Genomic DNA, 20,813 nt, shown 5'->3' with positions numbered 1-20,813 from the left:
TGACATGCTCAGGGTCTAATTACCATATTTGGGGTCAGGAAGGAATTTTCCCCCAGATCAGATTGGCAGAGGTGGGGGTTCGCCTGGGGGGGGGTTCGCCGTTGGCAGCATCAGCAGCATGGAGCACGGGTCACTTGCACCGGTCACTGTTGCAAATGGTGACTTCTCTGTAACTTGAAGTCTTTAAATCATGACTTGAGTAACTCAGCCAGAGGTTATGGGTCTATTACAGGAGTCAGTGGGTGAGGTTCTGTGGCCTTTGATGTGCAGGAGGTCAGACTAGATTATCATGATGGTCCCTTCTGGCCTTAAAGTCTATGAGTAGGGTGACCAGACGTCCCGATTTTATCGGGACTGTCCCGATATTTGCTTGTTTGTCCCGCGTCCCGACCAATGTTAGGTCGGGACACTGGACAAACAAGCAAAGGCTCCGGAGCCCGGAAGGGCTCGCGCCCCCACCCCGGCCCCGACTCCGCCCCCTCCTTCCCCCATTGGCTCCCTCCCCAAATCCCCGCCTCTTCCCCAAGCATGCCATTCCTCCTCCCTCCACAAGTGCTGGAGGCAGGGCCGGCTCTAGGCACCAGCAAAACAAGCTGGTGCTTGGGGCGGCACATTTTTAGGGGCGGCATGGCCGGCGCCAGAATGCCGCCCCTAAAAATGTGCCCCGGCCGCCCTAACTCACCTCCGCTGCTGCTGCCGCTCGCGCGCCGCTACTCACCCTCCCTCCCAGGCTCTCAAGCCTGGGAGGGAGGGGGAGCAGCGGTGCGCGAATCAGCTGTTTCGCGCGCCGCGGCCGCTCGGGATCTCCCCCTCCCTCCCTCCTAGGCTTGAGAGCCTGGGGGGAGGAGGCAGGGCTGGGGATTTGGGGAAGGGGCGGAGTTGAGGCGGGGCCGGGGTAATTAAAAGATGGGGGGGGGCGGCCAAAATTGTTTTTGCTTTGGGCGGCAAAAATCCTAGAGCCGGCCCTGGCTGGAGGGAGGCCCCGGAGACGCAGGGGGAGCGCGGGGCCGGGGTGAGTGAGAGTCCGGCCTGGCCCCGAGCGCAGGCAGGACTCAGTCGGGCGGTACCTGGAGGGAGAGTAGGGGGGCGGCCCGCGGGGCCAGGCGGCGGCTGTTCTCCCCCCTGGGCAGCGGGACTCGGGAGCAGCCGCTAAATAAATAAATGGAGATATCCTATCTCCTAGAACTGGAAGGGACTTTGAAAGGTCATTGAGTCCAGTCCCCTGCCTTCACTAGCAGGACCAAGTACTGATTTTTGCCCCAGATCCCTAAGTGGCCCCCTCAAGGACTGAACTTACAACCCTGGGTTTAGCAGGCCAATGCTCAAACCACTGATCTATCCCTCCCTCCTGTGGGACCCGAGCAGGGCGGGGGGGCTGGGGCCTGCTGCCCCCACTCCGGGGCCGCCCGTGGGATTGCATCAGCTGGGCAGCCAGCCCAGACGCGACTGGCCAGGGGCTGGGCGCGCGCAGCGTGCGCACTGCTGGGTCCCCGCAATAGGCCTGGGCTCGGGGGGTTCGGGCCCGGGCGCCAGAGCCGCAGCCGCCGAGCGCCATGGCTGCTTCCTCTGGCCGCGGCAGTAGGAGCTGCAGCAGTGGCTGCTCCCGAGTCCTGCTGCCCAGGTGGGGAGAACAGCCGCCGCCTGGCCCCGCGGGCCGCCCCCCTACTCTGCCGCTGTTTTTTTTTTTTTTGCTCCGCCCCCCCGCGTCCCGATATTTGACCTGAGTGATCTGGTCACCCTATCTATGAGTCTATTTACAGTGTTAAAGAAGCAACTTTCCTTTCTTCATATTTCAGCACACTTGTTTTCAGAAAGTGACACAGGGCAGGGGGCCTCATGCTCTCCTCCCTTCCCCCTGTTGAGGCGGGCGTGCTCCCAGGTGGAGCTCTTAACTACAGCACAGTATTAGTGTGGAATGTGAGTTCTGCAGAGGAGAGGTGCCCCTGGGGCAGGGAGTCTGTATTTTGTTTACAAACAGAGGCAGGGTGATTAGGATAAGAATGGGCTAGTAAATAAATTAAGGATCTGGAGGGTTAGATGAGCCTGTAAAACAGGAATCCCTCTGCAGGGGGTGGAGGTTATTGAAGAGAGAACACAGGGGACTCAGAAGAAATACAGCCAAGCCCTCTTAGCCAAGGTTACATTCAGAAAACAGGGAGATTTGGGGGCATAGGTGAAAAGGAGCCAAAACCGAGGAAAGGGATAGCAGTGGTATAGAGAGGTTCCCACTCTACCTGTGGTTCTTATGTGGCCCCCGTCACCATAGTATCTGAGTGCCTCACAATGTCTAACCTATTTCTCCTCACAGCACCTCACTGAGGTAGAACAGTGCTGTTATCCCCAATGTAGAGATGGGGCACTGAGGCACTCACAGACTGAAGGCCAGATATTCAAAGGTATGGGATTTTCAAAAGTGCCTAGAAGGTTAGGTGCTTTTTGACCCCACTAGATGCCTAGTTGCATCTTTGGGTGCCTAAAAGGCTTTGAAACTCTGTTCCTAAGGCACTAGCCTGAGGTCATACAAGAAGTCCATGGGGGGAGTAGAACCCAGGTCTCTCAGGGCTAGCTCCCTACCCACTGAACTAACCTATCTCTCTGCTGCAAAAAAAGAGGACTCAGAGATGGGAGCAAAACCAAGAAAGCCAGTTTTCTGAGACTCCAGGAAATGGTCCCAGGTGGTTGGGAAGGATGTCATGGTTGATAGCATAAAAAGCAGCACAGAGGTCAGGCAGGATGAAGAAAGAAAAATAGAGAATGAGAGTCAGCTAGAGGAGATCACTTAACTCCCAAAGAGTGGCAGATTCTGCCCCATGCTGCTGTGCAATTTTACATGTTAACTGAAAACCATTTTGTTTTGAGTTTGAGAAAAGGAAGGAATGAGAAAGTATCATATGAGCATCAGATGTGTTTATGACTCAAATTCTTAGGGTTTCAGCTGTATCCAGGCCAATTCCAGAACAAAGAACAGAAATTGCATCCAGAGAGTTCATAAAGTTGACAATTATTGTCATGATTTGTATTATGCCCTAGGCACCATCTATGTGCTCATCACTGTTCTGAACATGCTAGAAAATATTTGAGCCAATGTGTAGCCCTGGATAAGATGGCTCAGATATTTAAGTGTATAGTTATTGAGCACATGTTAATATCTGAGAGTGAAGGTGCTGATGGCAACAGAAGTTTTACCTGTTTAAGGACTGGAAGATTTGAACCTACAACTTCCTTTCAAGAAGAAAAGCTGCCCAGCTCCTGTGCCTGTTTGTTTTCCTTTCCTGCCTGCACTGGCCCGGATATACTTCAGAAGTCTCAATTTTTTTCTCAACTTTAAAATGTGGAATTTTCTTGGTGTTTGGTTTTAAATATTCTCCTGTGAGAACTGCAACTCAGTCACTGTAGTGTTGTGTTTAAGAGCCTTCTGGAAAGTAACTAGCCTTTAAACAAAAGTGTAAGCAGTGTTGCCAACTCTAATGATTTTGTCATGAGTCTCATTATAAATTATTGTTTTCCTTAAAGCCCGGCTCCTGGAGTCAAGTGGATATGTGATGATTTCAGCCTTTGTTCTTAAAGAAAAAGTAAGTTTCTAGCCCTCATGGCTTGTAGAGAAAGCTTCAAAATGTGACCCTAGTGCATCCTAATGGCTAAAAAAGCAAAAGGCAATTAAAAAGAACTCCAAATCTATTATTTTTACATAATCTCACAATTTTAAAGCCAATCTCGTGATTTTTGGTGAGTCTGATTCATGATTTTTGAACATTTAGGATTGGCAATACTGTGAAAGTAACCTGAAAGTGTCAGTTTCACTCCTGTTTAAAGTCAGTTTCTAGTCTATTATTTGTAGTGGGGTAACACCCCTAGAGCCCCAGGCAGGTGCAGTATAAACTCATAGGGCCTTGCCCTAATAGGATGTTTCCAAAAGGTAAATGATCTATTCCAAGCTTGGTGAACTGCAAAAAAGTGATAGAAAGTAATCTAGGCTTTTCTACAATTGTTTAAATTGTTGTCTTCAAGAGTTAGTAGTAAAGTAAGACTATACATTAAAATTTTAAACTTAACCAGTGTCACTTAAGTGACTTGACATAAGATGTCAGAACATGTTAGTACTAGAGCTGAGTTGGTCTAATATTTATATAGGAATTAGATACAGGGCTGTCAGCTAATTTGTAAGTTATTATCTGGGGGGGAGGGGGAAGAGAACCCTCTAGAGTTTTCAGGTACCTAAGTAGCCCCTGGAATCACAGTTAAAATTGCCCCTCCCCCCACCAAAATCTGAAATGGTGTCCCTGGCATTGGTGGGGGAATGTGGGGTTAAATCCCCCCCCCCCCAATTTCTGTGAGTGCTGAGTTGCCTTGCAGGGCTTGCTCTGCTCAGCCTGCTGGTGCGGGAGGGGGGCTCTGCTAGGTTTGCCACCCATCTAGGTTTTACACAGACAGTCCGTTTTTTAAACTTCTATGTCTAGGTGCTATTTACGGTTGCTAGGTGCCCAGTTTTTTACTAGACTTTCCAGTTGAAAAGGGGACCTGGCATGTCTGGTCAGATGTAATGACCAGACACCCAAAATTCAGTTACTGCGGGGCAGAGGAAGGCACTGGTCATTAACCTGCACCAGCCCCTGATCAGCCAGGACCACCTCCTACCTTCGGATAGGCTCCTTGTCAAGCTACAGCAGCTCCCGTCCCAGCCATGGAACAGAGGGAGCTCAGCTGGGGAGGGGAGGGAGATGGAGATGATCCAGTCAGTGATGGTGGGAGAAGGAAAGAGAAGTGTGTAATGGAGGCGGGGCTTTAGGGGAAGAGGTGGAGAAAGGGCGGGGTCTCAAGGGAAGAGGTGGGGCAGGGGTGGGACCTTGGGGTCTGATTACCAGCAATTAGAAAGGTGGCAACCCTAGGCTCTGCCTTTCTCCTGCTGCACCCCCCCGGCATTTCCAGCTCACTCAGCCCCTTCCCCCCGGCAGCCAGGTGCAGGCAGAGAACTGAGGGGGCAGTACGGAGCTGCTTCTCATGCTGGCTGACTCCAGTCAGGGTTACTGTCTATGAGAGAGCCCGGCTGGGGATGCAATAGATTTCTTGGTGGATAATACCCTAGTCTGATGGACTTATATCTTGTATTTCTTTTTAATACAATACTTCAGGAGCAATTGGGGTGCTCAGCACCAATGAAAGTCAGGCCACTTTAATTAGGGTGCCTCACTGTGGAAGTAGGTGCATTACTTTAGGCACCCACATCTGAAAATATTAGCCTCAATATCGTGTATCACATTCCTCTCCCTCACAGTGGTCAGTGGCTTTTACCTGTAAACAGTGCTCTTTATAGGTGCACTTCAACCAGCTGAAGAGGAGAGAGTTCATCACAATCTAACTTCTCAATGGTTAACATTTGAAAAGAATTGACACCTCATATGTAGTAAAATGCTTTTTTGACATGAATCTCTTATCATCATCATTCCTAGACCCTATGTCTAACCTACCTACATGATTTTTTGTGCTAGCTAGTGTTCATAATTTCTTCCTGTTTATATATCACCAGAACTACATCATCATCTTGGGAAGAAAAAACAATACTAGTTGTCCATCTTCATGTCACAAACACATATCAGGAATGGTCTCGTTATTGCTTCGTTCTGCCTGGAGTGCAGGGGACTTGACCAGATGACCTATTCAGGTTCCTTCCAGTCCTATGCTTTTATGATTCTATGTCCTGTGTCATACAGGAGAACATAATACCCAGGTACGCTCCCTAGCAGCCAGGCCCTTCTCCCTCTAAAGGCAAAGAGAGAGTGTTTACTCCTGGCTTCCCTGGCTTTTATAGGGCCAGCTGGGTCTGTTTGGAGCATGGCCACAGCTGAGGCTGTTTTCCCCCAATCAGCCCAGCTTTTCCCCTGCCACAGCCCTCTGCAGGGCTTTTCCAACCCCATCAGGGCAGTAGCGGGTGCTCACCCCGCTACATCTCCCCACACTAGACTAGCAGACACACAGCTTAATCATTCCATGAGAGTTATCCCAGGCACACTGAAACCAACAAAACTTGTATGGTTACCAGTCCTAGCCAATATTCCTCCTCCTAACATCCAGCATCAGAATGCAGACAACAAACAGATCATCAAGGACAGCAACTAGCACATTTGCCACTGTTCAGGAGTATATGGGATGCACCTCACCACCAACTGAGTAGCAGAAATCCTACTGGATAGTGCTGCACTGTCTCCATCCAACTGATAACATTATCAGCTCATTGTGGTGGACAGAACAAGAGAGAACTTTTGCCACTACCAGGGAATGCCTACATCATCACAAGGCTGGAATAATGGCTATCTGGCTTTGGGCTCCCACTCTGCCACTGGAGCCAGTTTAACATGTTCAGGTGTGGAGCGGTTCGCTGTGCCAAGACTGATTATGCCTGGGGCATCCAGAACAGCTCAGGGTGCAGCTTTGGGGCCATAGAGGATGCTGCACACATGCTGGATGGTTGTTCTTTTTGTGTTGGGCTCCCTGGAGGTCTTCCCTGGCTAACCACTGCTGACTCATAGGCCATTCACTGGCTCAAGTCCCTTAAATTGTTTCCTCACCCCTCCAAACCTTGCCTGGCGTATCTTGCCCACATGCAATCACTATGTACATAATCTGGAATTGCAGCATGCTTGTTGATGCTTTAGACAATCAATAAACATGTTTAATAATACTGTGCATCACCCTTCCGGCAACTTACAATTCATTAAAAAAAAAAAAAAAACAATGAGGAGTACTTGTGGCACCTTAGAGACTAACACATTTATTTGGGCATAAGCTTTTGTGGGCTAAAACCCACTTCATCAGATGCATGGAGTGGAAAATACAGTGGGCAGGTATAAATACACAGTACATGAAAAGATGGGAGTTGCCTTACCAAGTGGGGGGTCAATGCTAATGAGACAATTCAATTAAGGTGTAAGTGGGCTATTCTCAACAGTAGAATACCAAGGGAGGAAAAATCACTTTTATAATGGTAATAAGGCCAATGTAATCAGGGTAGCCCATTTCAACCAGTTGACAAGAAGTGGGTTTTAGCCCATGAAAACTTATGCCCAAATAAATTTGTTAGTCTCTGTGGGTATGTCTACACTACCCGCTGGATCAGTGGGCAGTGATCGATCCAGGGGCGGTTGATTTATCGCGTCTAGTGTAGACACGATAAATCAACCCCCAAGCGCTCTACCGTCGACTCCCGTACTCCACCGCCACGAGAGGTGCACGCAGAGTCAACGGGGGAGCGGCAGCAGTTGACTCACCGCAGTGAAGACACCGTGGTGAGTAGGTCTAAGTACGTCGACTTCAGCTACGTTATTCACGTAACTGAAGTTGCATAACTTAGATCGATTCCCTTCCCCCCCCCCCAGTGTAGACCAGGCCTGTGTAAGGTGCCACATGTACTCCTCGTTGTTTTTGCTGATACAGACTAACACGGCTACCACTCTGAAACCTGTCACCATTCAAGGCCCTGAATTTAGCCGTATGAAGTGGAAATACATCAACTTAATGAAAAAACTCGTTCAGATACAGACAGACATCATCTTCCTTTCCAAATGCAAACAGATGGACATCATACCAAAAGGACTGAAGGTAAAAAATCCATTACAATCAACATGCCACGCAGACTATGCTGCGAGATTGTGCCACACACTCTCAAAGAAACTGTGGAACCACCTGATCAACATCCTGTTAGGTATAAAAAGGTAAGAAATTTTGGTAATATTTAATATGTTTGATTAGTTGTTTTAATAATGTATTGTTAAGTAAATGTAATGAAGTAATGTTAAGTAAATCACTGGCTTTAATAGAATCTAATATGGAGTATATGAACTATGACCCTTGGACTCTATCTTTGTAAGCGGACTTGTTTACAACTTGGACACTGGAGTCCTCTGGCTCAAACCAGACTGAACCAGCTTTTCCCGCCAAAGCTAACCCCCAACATTCTATTCCCTCAAAACTTTTCCCACCTTAGAGATTATATAAGATCTTGCTCAGCGCCTGTGCAGGTCAGGTCTTCCTAACACTCCAGAGCTAGAGAGTAGAGTATCATCTATCCCGCAGCGAGGTTGAGGAAGGAGAGGGTCTGTCATCACTATCCCCGTCACAGCAAACCGAATCCATCTTACCTGTGGACGGTCCTGCTTTCCTGGTGTCCATCATCCCAGAGGGTCTCCCTGCCTGCGACGAAGTCCAACGGTCATCGGGACTCCCCAGTAGTCCTCCTCGAAGGCTCTAAATCAGCCGGAGAGTAGAAGGTCCTGGGCTTTGCATCTGTACACTGTGTCCACTGCGCCTATATCGTAGGAAAGGTTTCTGTATTGGGGTTTCTTTATTGTTTTTCTGAATACCAAGGGAGATTTTGTGGGTCTGAGCTTCAAGCTCCTAAAGCCAGTCACCTAATCACTGTATGTTTGTCTGTGTTTCTTCCCCCTATTTTCCCCAGTTTTCTGTACCTTTACCCTTAATACACTTACCTTTGTTTGCACCATAGTACCTTGTCTTTTCTTCATTTTATTACATCACACAGGGAGGGAGGGACACTCTTATTGTAAGCTAAATCCACCGGTGACAGATACAGAAGGGAGTCGAGTCTGTCGTTCTGGTAAAAGGGGCTTTCCTTTTATCTCCCCTCTACCATTTCTAAAGTTTTCCTTTCTGAAGCGTTGCCTTATTCCCCTTGAGGTAACAATCCTATACAGCAAACAGGGGAAGATCAAGAATGAGCTCTCAAAACTGGAGACTCTCATAAAAAAACAACCTTCCATACAAACTTCCTCGTGGCTGGACTTTACAAAAACTAGACAAGCCATTTACAACACACACTTTGCTTCTCTACAGAGGAAAAAGGACACTAAACTATCTAAACTCCTACATGCCACAAGGGGCCACAAAAGTGGTTCCCTTAACTCACCCAACAATATTGTTAATCTATCCAGCTATACTCTTAACCCAGCAGACGAGTCTGTCCTATCTCGGGGCCTCTCCTTCTGCCCCACCACCACCACAAACATGATACAGTTCTGCAGTGACCTAAAATCCTACTTTCGATGTCTCCGACTCAAGGAATATTTCCAACACACCATTGAACAGCATACTAACCAACAGAAACCTTCCTACCAACTCTACAAAAAGAAGGATTCTGTGTAGACTCCTCCTGAAGGTTGAAACAACAGACTGGACTTCTACATAGAGTGCTTCCACCGACGTGCACGGGCTGAAATTGTGGAAAAGCAGCATCACTTGCCCCATAACCTCAGCCGTACAGAACACAACGCCATACACAGCCTCAGAAACAATTCTGACATCATAATCAAAAGGCTGACAAAGGAGGTGCTGTAGTCATCATGAATAGGTCAGAATATGAACAAGAGGCTGCTAGGCAACTCTCTGACACCACATTCTACAAGCCATTACCCTCTGATCCCACTGAGGGTTACCAAAAGAAACTACACCATCTGCTGAAGAAGCACAGGAACAAATCTACACAGACACACCCCTGGAGCCCCGACCAGGGGTATTCTATCTGCTACCCAAGATCCATAAACCTGGGAATCCTGAACACCCCATCATCTCAGGCATTGGCACCCTGACAGCAGGATTGTCTGGCTATGTAGACTCTCTCCTCAAGGCCTACGCTACCAGCATTCCCAGCTATCTTTGAGACACCACTGACTTCCTGAGGAAACTACAATCCATTGGTGGTCTTCCAGAAAACACCATCCTAGCCACTATGGCTGTAGAAGCCCTCTACACCAACATTCCACACAAAGATGGACTACAAGCCATCAGGAACAGTATCCCCGATAATGTCATGGCAAACCTGGTGTCTGAACTTCGTGACTTTGTCCTCACCCACAACTATTTCAGATTTGGGGACAATTTATACCTTCAAGTCAGCGGCATTGCTATGGGTACCCGCATGGCCCCACAGTATGCCAACATTTTTATGGCTGACTTAGAACAATGCTTCCTCAGCTCTCATCCCCTAACGCCCCTACTCTACTTGCGCTACACTGATGACATCTTCATAATCTGGACCCATAGGAAAGAGGCCCATGGGAAAGAGGCCCTTGAGGAATTCCACCAGGATTTCAACAATTTCCACCCCACCATCAACCTCAGCCTGGATCATGAGATCAGTCCACACAAGAGATCCACTTCCTGGACACTACAGTGCAAATAAGCAATGGTCAAATAAACACCACCCTATACTGGAAACCTACTTACTGCTATACTTACCTACATGCCTCCAGCTTTCATCCAGACCACATCACACGATCCGTTGTCTACAGCCAAGCTCTAAGATACAACCGCATTTGCTCCAATCCCTCAGACAAAGACAAACACCTACAGGATCTCTATCAAGAGTTCTTAAAACTACAATACCCACCTGGTGAAGTGAAGAAACAGATTGACAGAGCCAGAAGGGTACCCAGAAGTCACCTACTACGGGACAGGCCCAACAAAGAAAGTAATTTGTGTCCTGGCTAATATAGTTTTGCCAAACCCATGCATTCAAAAATCATGAATCAGGCCCACAAAAATCATGTTTAGCTTAAAATTATTAGTTTCTTCAAAGTACTAAATATTGTGCTGTTTTTGTTTGCCTTTTAGGTTTTTGAGTCATGAGGGCTAGAAACTTTTATTTGAAAGCTGAGAAGGAACTGAGGCTTTAAGAAAATACCAAATATTGAGGACTTGCAATAAAATCACAAGAGCTAGCAGCACTGCTATAGCACTATCAGAGCAATCAATCAATAAACAAAAATTTAACAGTCTAAAATTCACTATATACTATATGCCACAGCCATATAGTAATTGGATCTCAGATTATAAACACTAATCTAAATTTGAAATTTAACATTTTCACATAAATATGAAGGGCCCAATTCTGCTACGGGGACATACGCCCACAATTACCAATGAAGTTAAAATAAATAAGAAGAAAAATGTGAAACAGTGGCCATAATACATAAGTTTAACAGCACACTGAGCTAAACCCAGCATTCCTTGTTTACATTAAAATTCACCTGACCTATGTGAGAGTTTGGATATACAGGAAACAGGATCAGCCAGTTCTTTACGAAGCAAATATTCTCATTCCTCACTTAATTAATAGTGGATGGGTGTCAGTATCAAACAATTTAAAAACAGACAGACACTTTTTTTTTGGTTTGGAAATATGAGTAATAGAACTTGTTTCAATTAATCTAGAGCCAGATTGTGTCACGGGATACACACCCAAAACTTACATTGGCTTAAACAGAATAAATGGTAGGCTATTGGGAATTACAAGTTTGTAACTGTAATAGGTTACAAGGGTTCAAATAGATTGTATATTATAAACATGTTTTCACATTCTTTCTATCTGATAATTGGTGTATGTATACAGTTTTTCAATTAAGGAGCTTAAAGTATTCATGGAGAATGTGTAGGTGTATAGGCCTGAGACCATGCAGACCAAAGCACATGAGAAGACTGATAGCCTACTTAATGTGGTAATGAAGCATCATGCTATAGTTGATGATAATATTCTTAGGAATCACTAAATTAGATGTTGGTCAGATGGCCACGGCAACATATAGAAAAGCTGCTCTGCGTATAATGTCAAACAAGAATACCAATAACTGGTTTACAGTCATACAGGTGGGAAAAAGAAATATAAAAATCTAGTATATAATGATCCTGCTATTACTTTCACAAGGGCTTTGATTAACATCACAGGAATTAATTTAATTATTGTTTTTCACAGCATTTTTGTATGGTGTCAACCCTTACTTATCTGCACTTATATAATACACATGAAAATTTGTGTTTCTCTACCTCTAGGTGCTGTAGTAAGGTCTTTATTATTGAGATTTCTTGCTTTCTTAATATACTACAGCACATTAGCTAGTATACTATGAAGTATCATCCTTAGTAATGAAGTGACAAAATAAATGAACAAAGTACATTTTGTGATGCATTAGCTTTACTTTTTATTTTATGTTTGTTCCCAGTCATTAATCCAAATTAGCAAGGTTCTGCTGTATCTCCATTTTTGCTGTTCAAAGTTAAATGGTTAATGTGCGCTCCACTATATACTCTGCCACTGTATGATAACAACATAAATTCTTCCAAGACAACTAGCACTATCCCCTGAAATGCCCAGCCTGGATAAAGGACACAATAAGCTACACCCATGACCTCTCCCAGTTCCCAATGCTGATCTCATTGTGATAGGTCAGCTTATATAAACATATCCAGACCTAAATGGGATGTTGATTGATATTATGAGGTCAGGTCAATGCATCTGGTCAATACAGCATTACTAGCCATGCCTATCCTTTGAATGTTCTGATTTCTGGTCACGATATTAAGCTTCTTGATATGCTATCCACTGATATTTCTTTCAATAAGTAAACCACTGATACAGGCCAAGCTGCAACTGCCACTGAGAATAAAGCACTGTGGACAAGAGATGGGTAGAGAATTACACAATCCCTTTCCTGTCACCCACGTTGTTGACGAGGCAGCAGGCATAACTAGTGACACATCAGAAGTAATGGATGTATCACAGAGCAGGTTAATGTGAAGAAAGACTTTCCAGTCTGTGGCAGGTGCCAGCTGTGAAAGAAACAAACTCCACTCTCAGGTTGGAAGCAACAAAATCAGAGACAGCTTTATTCAGGACATGCAACTGCAAGGGAAGAACACAGCTGACAGAGAGCATCTCTGCCTCAGTTTCTCCAAAGTACAAGCAAAATCACACAAGCATTTATACCTCTTTGTGACGTGCATTAATTAAAAACATCTACATTTTATTTAGGCTATCTATTCCAGTATTTTCTCAATTTCTCTTCTCAAACATCGTTATCTCAAGGCTAGGTCACACTGACCAGGGCCGGCTCTGGCTTTTTTGCCGCCCCAGGCAAAAAAGCCAAAAAAGCCGGCGGCCGGGGGGAGGGCGCCGGGGGGAGGGCGGCCGGAGCCCCGGGGGGAGGGCGGCGAGTCCCGGCGGGGGCTCCGCTCTCCCCCCGGCGGCCGGGGGGAGGGCGCCGGGGGGGGGAGGGTGGCCGGAGCCCCGGGGGGAGGCCACCGGAGGGGAGGGCGGCGAGCCCCGGCCGGGGCTCTGCTCTCCCCCCGGCGGCCAGAGCGCCGGGGGCAGGGCGGCAAGAGGGCGGTGAGCCCCGGCCGGGGCTCCGCTCTCCCCCCGGCGGCCAGAGCGCAGGGGGCAGGGCGGCGAGCCCGGCTGTGGCCCCGCTCTCCCCGGCGGCTGGAGCGCCGCGCCGCCCCCCTCCAGGTGCCGCCCCAAGCACAAGCTTGGTGGGCTGGTGCCTGGAGCCGGCCCTGACACTGACTATTCTGCTGTTTTCCACTCGCTTCTGATGTGAGCCCTGCTTCTACAGGTCTCGCGATATTAGGCTAAGACTTGACAGAACAGTTGCTCTGTCTCTGACACTTAAATGGCTGCACTTAAACCCTCTCTTTCTTTCCCTGCTTCCACACAGCCAATGGATCCTACAAAAAACATATAAAGATAAGCCACATGATTCAGACAGAAGAGGCTTGCGTGGACTTGTGCCATGATCATGAGGTATGGGGCCAGCAGACACTGACAAGATGATGAAACTGAGTGGGAAAGGCACTCAAAGATGAGCAGCTGATGGATGTTATAGAGTGGGTTGAAATCCAGATTTGAATTTTGTGCCTTGGGCCCATCTCTAGTTAGTACCTATTCTAGTATATATGGCAATTATATTCAAGCAATATGTGCCCCTTGGTGAACATTTGTTGGCTACAATCATGACAAGCAGCAGCAGCATGAACAAAAGTCTAGGGAGAATATGGTAAAAAGGCTCCAGAAGTTGGCATACAGTGAGGAAGTCAAGACATTTTTCACCAACAAGTACATGGGGGATGGGGGATAACAATAGTACATATATCCAAACACAAAATGTCAATTTGACACAGTAAAAAACAGACAACTCAGAAGATAAGTAGAGCTAGTGAATTATTAACTATCTGATGAAATTTAGTTCTTATTTCTGTCTGTGAATCATTCACAAACCAAATTTGATTTTTTATGACTTTGTTCACAATAATCATTTGAACAGTTTATGTGAAAAATATTCAGTCTATGGAATGTTCATGCGTACAAAACCCCCATTCTCACAAATGCTCAGGAATAGTGAATAAAAAGGGACACAAACACAGTAGGATTCAACTGCCATTGTAGTATTCTACCAGCTCCAGTGACAACTCAGCTGATGTTCGGATACATGGAGAGATAGCAATGCCTATAGTTAAGGTTGACTTAAATTTCCCATTATAAGCACCTGTTTTCAGTTGTTTCAAGCAAGAACTTGAAATTAGGCAAGGATGTTGCCTTGGTGCCAGAAATGTGGCTTTTTGTTGTCTCTGTGAAAGAATGCCTAAGTTATGAGTCTCTGAAAAAACAGCAGTTCACACATGCTCAGTAGAAGCACATTAGGGTTTGGCAGCTAAACTCTCCAGAGAATCTGTCTGCAGTGAGCATGGTGCATCCTAGGATTGCAGGGGCTGAGCAGGACTTTTTCCCACCTGCTGGGGGTCAGTGTGGTGCAGGAGCCAATTTGCTGATGGTCAAATTAGATTATCACAATTGTCCTTTCTGGCTTTGGAATCTATGGAAATCCATAATCGAGAACTGGGAACCTCTCTTTCCTGTGCTCTCAATGTCAGGCAGGGAGAGATAGGGGCAGGAGCTGAATGCGGGGAGATCATAGGAATTGTGAAAAAATTGTATGTGATCATGCAGTTAAAGACTATCACAATGCATATGCACAAGGGGCTGAATTAAGATGGCACAGGCAACTTGAATTCTAGTATTTCATAACAATGGAGTGCTTGACTTTGCAAACAAACTTCTTTTAACATATTTTTTTGGGATGTAATTCCATATAAAATCACAGTGAACATGGGATGGGGTTAACACTGAAAATGATGTCTAGTATATCATCATTTAGGACACTGATGAGCTACACAGTGATTGTGATTGACACTATTTCATGATGTAGTGAATGATTAGCTACAATGATAATCCCATTGGGAACACAATGCATAGGTATTCAATCAGCAGTGGCCAGACATTGTGTATGTCACTGCACATCATTATTTGTGGTATTACCTATAACTCAGGTGCAGTATATTTAACTGATCTGAGGTTGTGATATTTGTCATGAAATTCACCCTTTGTTGCAGAACTGTGCTGCACAATCTAAGCTTTCATTTAACCCTTGTGGTTACAAATGAAAAGCTTCCTAATTATTTGAGTGTGAACTATTGGTCACTTGTTTTTCTCCTGGTTTAAAAGTTTCCTGGGTCAGTAGGCAGCCTGAAACAATAGGCGTGAGTGATATGGCCTGCCCCATTTATCTCAGTGGGATGTTAATTCTGAAGACTAAATTACTACAAATTTTAAATATCAGCATAATTGACTACTGTTATGTAATTTTAGTGAAACATCCAGGAAATGTGCTTTGCAACAATTCCGAATCACTTTCAAGTCTTCCCAGCTGCAAAAACTACACAAAAACAACAACAACAACAAAGTCCTCTACCTGGCTACCAACACATCTAGCTTCCCTTCAGATAACTTCTACAAAACAGATACACATTTTCAATGCAAATTGTCCTAATCCACTGAAGACTGACAATGTATGGGAAGTCTAAAATTGAACTGAACATAAAATTTAATACAGGGAATACTATAGTGATCACAGTATTGATTTTCATATTTAGTTCAATAAAACCCTCATTTTTTTAAAATTTAGCAGACGCTGCTGCTGATTTTCCAGTCTGCTGCCCTGGAGTCCCAGAATAAGTTGGAGCCTTGCTGCAGAATTTAGGCCAAGTTTATTAAAGAACACACAGGGCCTTGGCTAAAAACAAGAACAGCCACACCTACAATGAGTAAGGAGAATTTTTTTATGTTTACTTTCTATGCGCCAGTTAAAATGTTCAGGTGATAGAGAGTTTAATTAAACATTAACAGAAATAAGAAGTTGTCCCAGCATTTTAGACAAAATAATAAATATTTTTGAGACATATAGTGACAGATCCCTAATCAATCTGAAAGATTCTTTAATCAGGATGTCTGTAATAATAAGCCACATGCTGCCATTACACAAGACAGCTGTGAGCACCAGATATTTTCAAGTTGATGGCTGTACAGCAAGTACTGTGATGAACAATTATTTTAGGTCAGGTAAAATTGCTTTAGATTCAGCTAATATGGTACTAATATCTCTATATTCTACCATGACTGAGTCCCTTTACTTGAATATAATAAACACCCTTGATAACAACAGTTATGCATTTTTTTATATTTCTTTCTTACTGTTAAAATTAAGGTAGGTAGGCAGATTGTCTATGGACTCTTGTCTAGTTTTGTATCCTTGGGTGCCTACAGTTATAATGTAAAATATATTGACAGCAGCAGTTGATTTAGTGATAAAAATCAATGAATCTCTATATGGCTAAAATATACATACCTGGGTGCAAAGCAAAGCTCCTAAAGCTATAAACACCTAAATAAAAAGGGTCTGACTTTCAAAGGTGCTGAGAACTTGCTGCTACTGATTATTGATTCAGATAGAATTAGTGGGTGTTTAGTGTCTTTGAAAATCAAGCCACTTTTGTTTAGGTGCCTACATATGGATGTAGGTGCCCAACTTTAAGAAACCAGGTTTGAAAATTTTGAGATCTTAAGGCCACATGTGGAAAAGTTCCAGGCTACTTGTCCATTGCTCTCACCAGTGGACACTGCCACTGCCACTTCTCTTAGATCCTATATACATTATGTGTCCCCCTCTCTGGCAATTGGTGATCTGATTACAGCAAAAATGGTTGATTCATGACCTCTCAACAGATTTTTTCATAACACCATGTATGAACTGTGTGTGTGTGTGTGTGTGTGTGTGTGTGTCCACACTTCCCAATCTTAATTGTATCAATACATTCTGGGAAAGTCTGGAAACCTATTCATACTGCCTCAGCAAGTTATAGAGTGGCCAAAGAACAGGCACACAGACCACCAATGCTACCATAGAGAGAGCTGGAAGGAAGATCAGCCAGCCAGCTCAGACAGGCATTGCTATGGTGCAATCTATCCTGCAAAATAGCATTAGAATCTGCTTACAGAAGACAACTAAGTGCCAGCGTAGCCTGCTGGCAAGGGCAACACATGATTAGCTGCCATAGTTACTAACCAAGTATTAACAGTTGTATAAGACGACAAATACCATAGTTAGAGACAGCCACCCCAGAAACCAGTTACAAATTAAATTCAAAGTAATAGTATAGGCAGGGCCTTGCATGCATTTTTAACCAGCCTCTCATTTATTAATAATCTTATAGGATGCCTATTACAAGTACCACACAACAAACAAACACCATTATTTCTTTCACTTGAGTGCTTAGTCCACACTCCAAGGTTCAGTATTATTGGCTATTTTTGAAAACCATTTTCCTCTCCTTGCATTCTACTGGCCTGTACTAAAGCTTTCATCAGACATGGCTCCCCACTTCCAGCACAAAATTACAACCATCTTATATTCAAGATAAAACTACACAAACATGCTTGTGTTGTAGCAATTATCAGTGTCTCACCAATACTGCCGTATCTGTCAAAAATGCTGTCATACACGCTACTGCTTGTGTGTTGCTTCTTGCTGCCAGCTTCTGAAGAGATGTGCCCAACCTTAGAAAAATGCTCAAGAATCATTAGTTATCTGCAATAGTACATAGGGTGCAAACACATTCATGCAATTAATACCACTGAACAGGGCATCATAGTAACTGAGCATGGTTAGCTTTTATGGGTGTATGCACTTAGGAACTGAATTCTTTGTAACTCAGTAATGCCTACAAGCCCCACCTGAGACCAGGGTCCCAAAGCCAGGCACTGTACACTCACATAGGAAAATGGCCTCTGCACACCTTACAGTCTAAACTGACAAGACATACAAGAGTGGGAGAAAGGAATGTGGAAATGAGGCACTGATAGGTTAAATGACTTGCCCAAGTTCCATAGGAAACCTTCAGTACAGCCAGAAATTGAGCAGAGGACAGGTCGTTGATACAGAGCAAACCAGATTGCTTGGTAAGATGGCAAAAACAAACAACATGTTTTAATATGATTAAAAGTATATATCAAGGAACAAAAAATGCACCATACTTACCTGGTGGAGGACTCTATCCTGGGAAGCTGTGACTCTAAGAAAGATTTGGAGGTTGTGTGGGACAATCAGCTGAACATGAGCTCTCAGTGTAATGCTGTGGCCAAATCGGCCAATGCTATTCTTGGATACATAAATAGGGGAATCTCAAGTAGAAGTAGAGAGGTTATTTTACAACTTTATTTGGAACTGGTAAGGGCAGTGGAAGGCTAGTCCCCAGCTCCACCCCTTCTGCCCGGCCCCTCCCCACGGCTGGAGCCCCGAAACCCCCTGCCCCCCCTGCGGCCAGAGCCCCGAGATCCCCTGTGCCCCCTGCGACCAGAGCCCCAAGACCCCTCCCCCGCATGACCAGAGCCCTGAGATGCCCCCTCTCCATGGCTGGATCCCCGAGACCCCTTGTCCCCCCTCTGCGGCCACAGGAGCCCCAGGCCAGCCAGAGCTCTGAGCCCCCCCTGCCCAACCTGCTTGGAGGAGCCCCTCCACAGACCCCAAGCCGCCCCAGGGGAAAGTCAAAAGCTCCTCTCTTCTGGAAGAAGAACCTGAGATTTTTATATGCCCCATGCAGTTCTGGAGCGGCTGAGGAGGCAGTGTGTGTTACTCAGCTTGCTGGGTTCATCAGTAATCTCCCTGGAGTCCATATTCAGACTGGAAACAAGATGTACATTTTTGACAGAAAGGGTAATTAGCCATTGGAACAATTTACCAAAGGTGGTTGAGGATTCTCCATCACTGGTAATTTTAAAATCAAGATTGTAAATTTTTCTAAAAGATCTGCTGTAGTTCAAACATGCATTGTCCATACCTTTGAAAATGTAAAAAGTATTAAGTATTATTGAGAAAGGCATCACAATATTGATTGGTATGGGCAATGTATCATTACAGGCCATCTGCTGCCATGTTACTGTGGCATCTTTCTGATAATGCTCTAGTTTTATCTTACTTCCTGCAGCCCAATAAGTTTCATAGGATGTCACTTATGCAGTGTCAGCTATTATTTTATGGCACGGTTTGCTACTATAAACACATCTGGCATTTATTTGTTAATTACTTGTAACTACAATCACCTGTGTGGTATGAAAATGAAAAGTACAGGCCACTTCAGAAACAAATGGCAGCAGGTTAATGAAGTAATAATTTATGTACACATATATTTAATTATAGCAATGCCCCTTAGCAAGCCACCAGTTAATTTAGGTAACTAGGGTTTATTCACTATGAAAGGTATTTCCTAGTGTAAGTTTAAGAAAATAAAGTGCAATACTTCAAATACCAAGGTTACCATAGTAATATATCTTAAATAAAATAGTTAAGTTTTTCAGGAGCAGCACTAAATGCATCTTACATCCCAAGTAGCTAGGTATCTGCATTTGTCAAGGCCTATGTAATTAATCAACTATTTGGATTATCCCTGGCAAGAATGGAATGAAATTCTTTGATTGTAGGCTTCACCTGTATTTTCATTTAATAACTGAGAGTTCCCCCATAGGACAGGGTGTAACTGTTTGTGCAAGGAACATACTTATTTCCATGCATGTTAAACACCATGTAAGTTTATAGCAATTATAGTTGTTTTGTTATAACAAGGATCCACATACAGGCCACCATCCAGCAAACAATCTAAACACATGCCTAACATTAAGCAAATAAGCATCTGATGCTGGATAGGTGCCATATTTAAAAGCATTATAGTAAGACCTTCTGATCTGCAGTAACAATAGACAATTACTATGATTTTCCTTCCAGAAGGGCAAAGTAAGTGGTGTGGAGAGCAGACATATTCCATTATTTATACAGAAAACTCATAATATGGATTAATTTTATTTTGTGGCTATAAAATCCTTCAAATAATAATTGAGGCTGTATTCCATCCCAGAAAAAGCATAATTTGTTCTAGAAAAAATTGCAAATGTTTCAAGGCAACATTAAGTTTCAAAAGAATATGTATTTATTTATGTAAGAATAAGATGGTGATTATCAACTAAATTCTTTATACATTGCTAGAAAAGTTACAGGAAGAATCCAAGGAAAATGTGTGTGTAAGAAATATTTAGGAATGTTTGCCATAGAAAAGTAGATTTTAGTAATATTGCTTCCAGAGCATCAAAGGCCTATGTTTGTGTAGGGAACATACTTTTTCCATATAAAAAAGGGCCATGTTTCTTGTTGGATTATTTTTCTGCTAAACTCTTCACAGTAATCTGTTTCCCCCTCTCCCGTTCTCCCCCCCCCCCCCCCCCCCCAAAGCAGGTTGTGGCAACTCTTTTTCTGCTTCTAAATATGTGCTTGAGTTCCTAGATGGTGATCACATGTATCTTTTCTTTTTTGCTCATCTGGAAAACTGCATTTTGTGCAAAACATACAGCTAGACATACAAAACACTCCGCTTGCCTTTTTGCTACCAAAATATTTTACTTCAGAATCAGCTTTTGCCTACCTTGACATTTACCGTCCATGTATAGTAACTTTCACATTAAAGCCAAAACAGAAAACGACACTAAAAACACTGCACTACTTTGCAACAGGTTGCCTGTTATGCTTTTCAGCGGGCCCCATTTTGTCCTGTCTACAGACACAGCTGCGCTAGGATCATCAAAGCCTGTGTGATCT

Source organism: Emys orbicularis, chromosome 4, assembly GCF_028017835.1.
Source record: "Emys orbicularis isolate rEmyOrb1 chromosome 4, rEmyOrb1.hap1, whole genome shotgun sequence".
NCBI classification, from domain to species: Eukaryota; Metazoa; Chordata; order Testudines; family Emydidae; genus Emys; species Emys orbicularis.
This window is presented reverse-complemented; position numbering follows the sequence as displayed.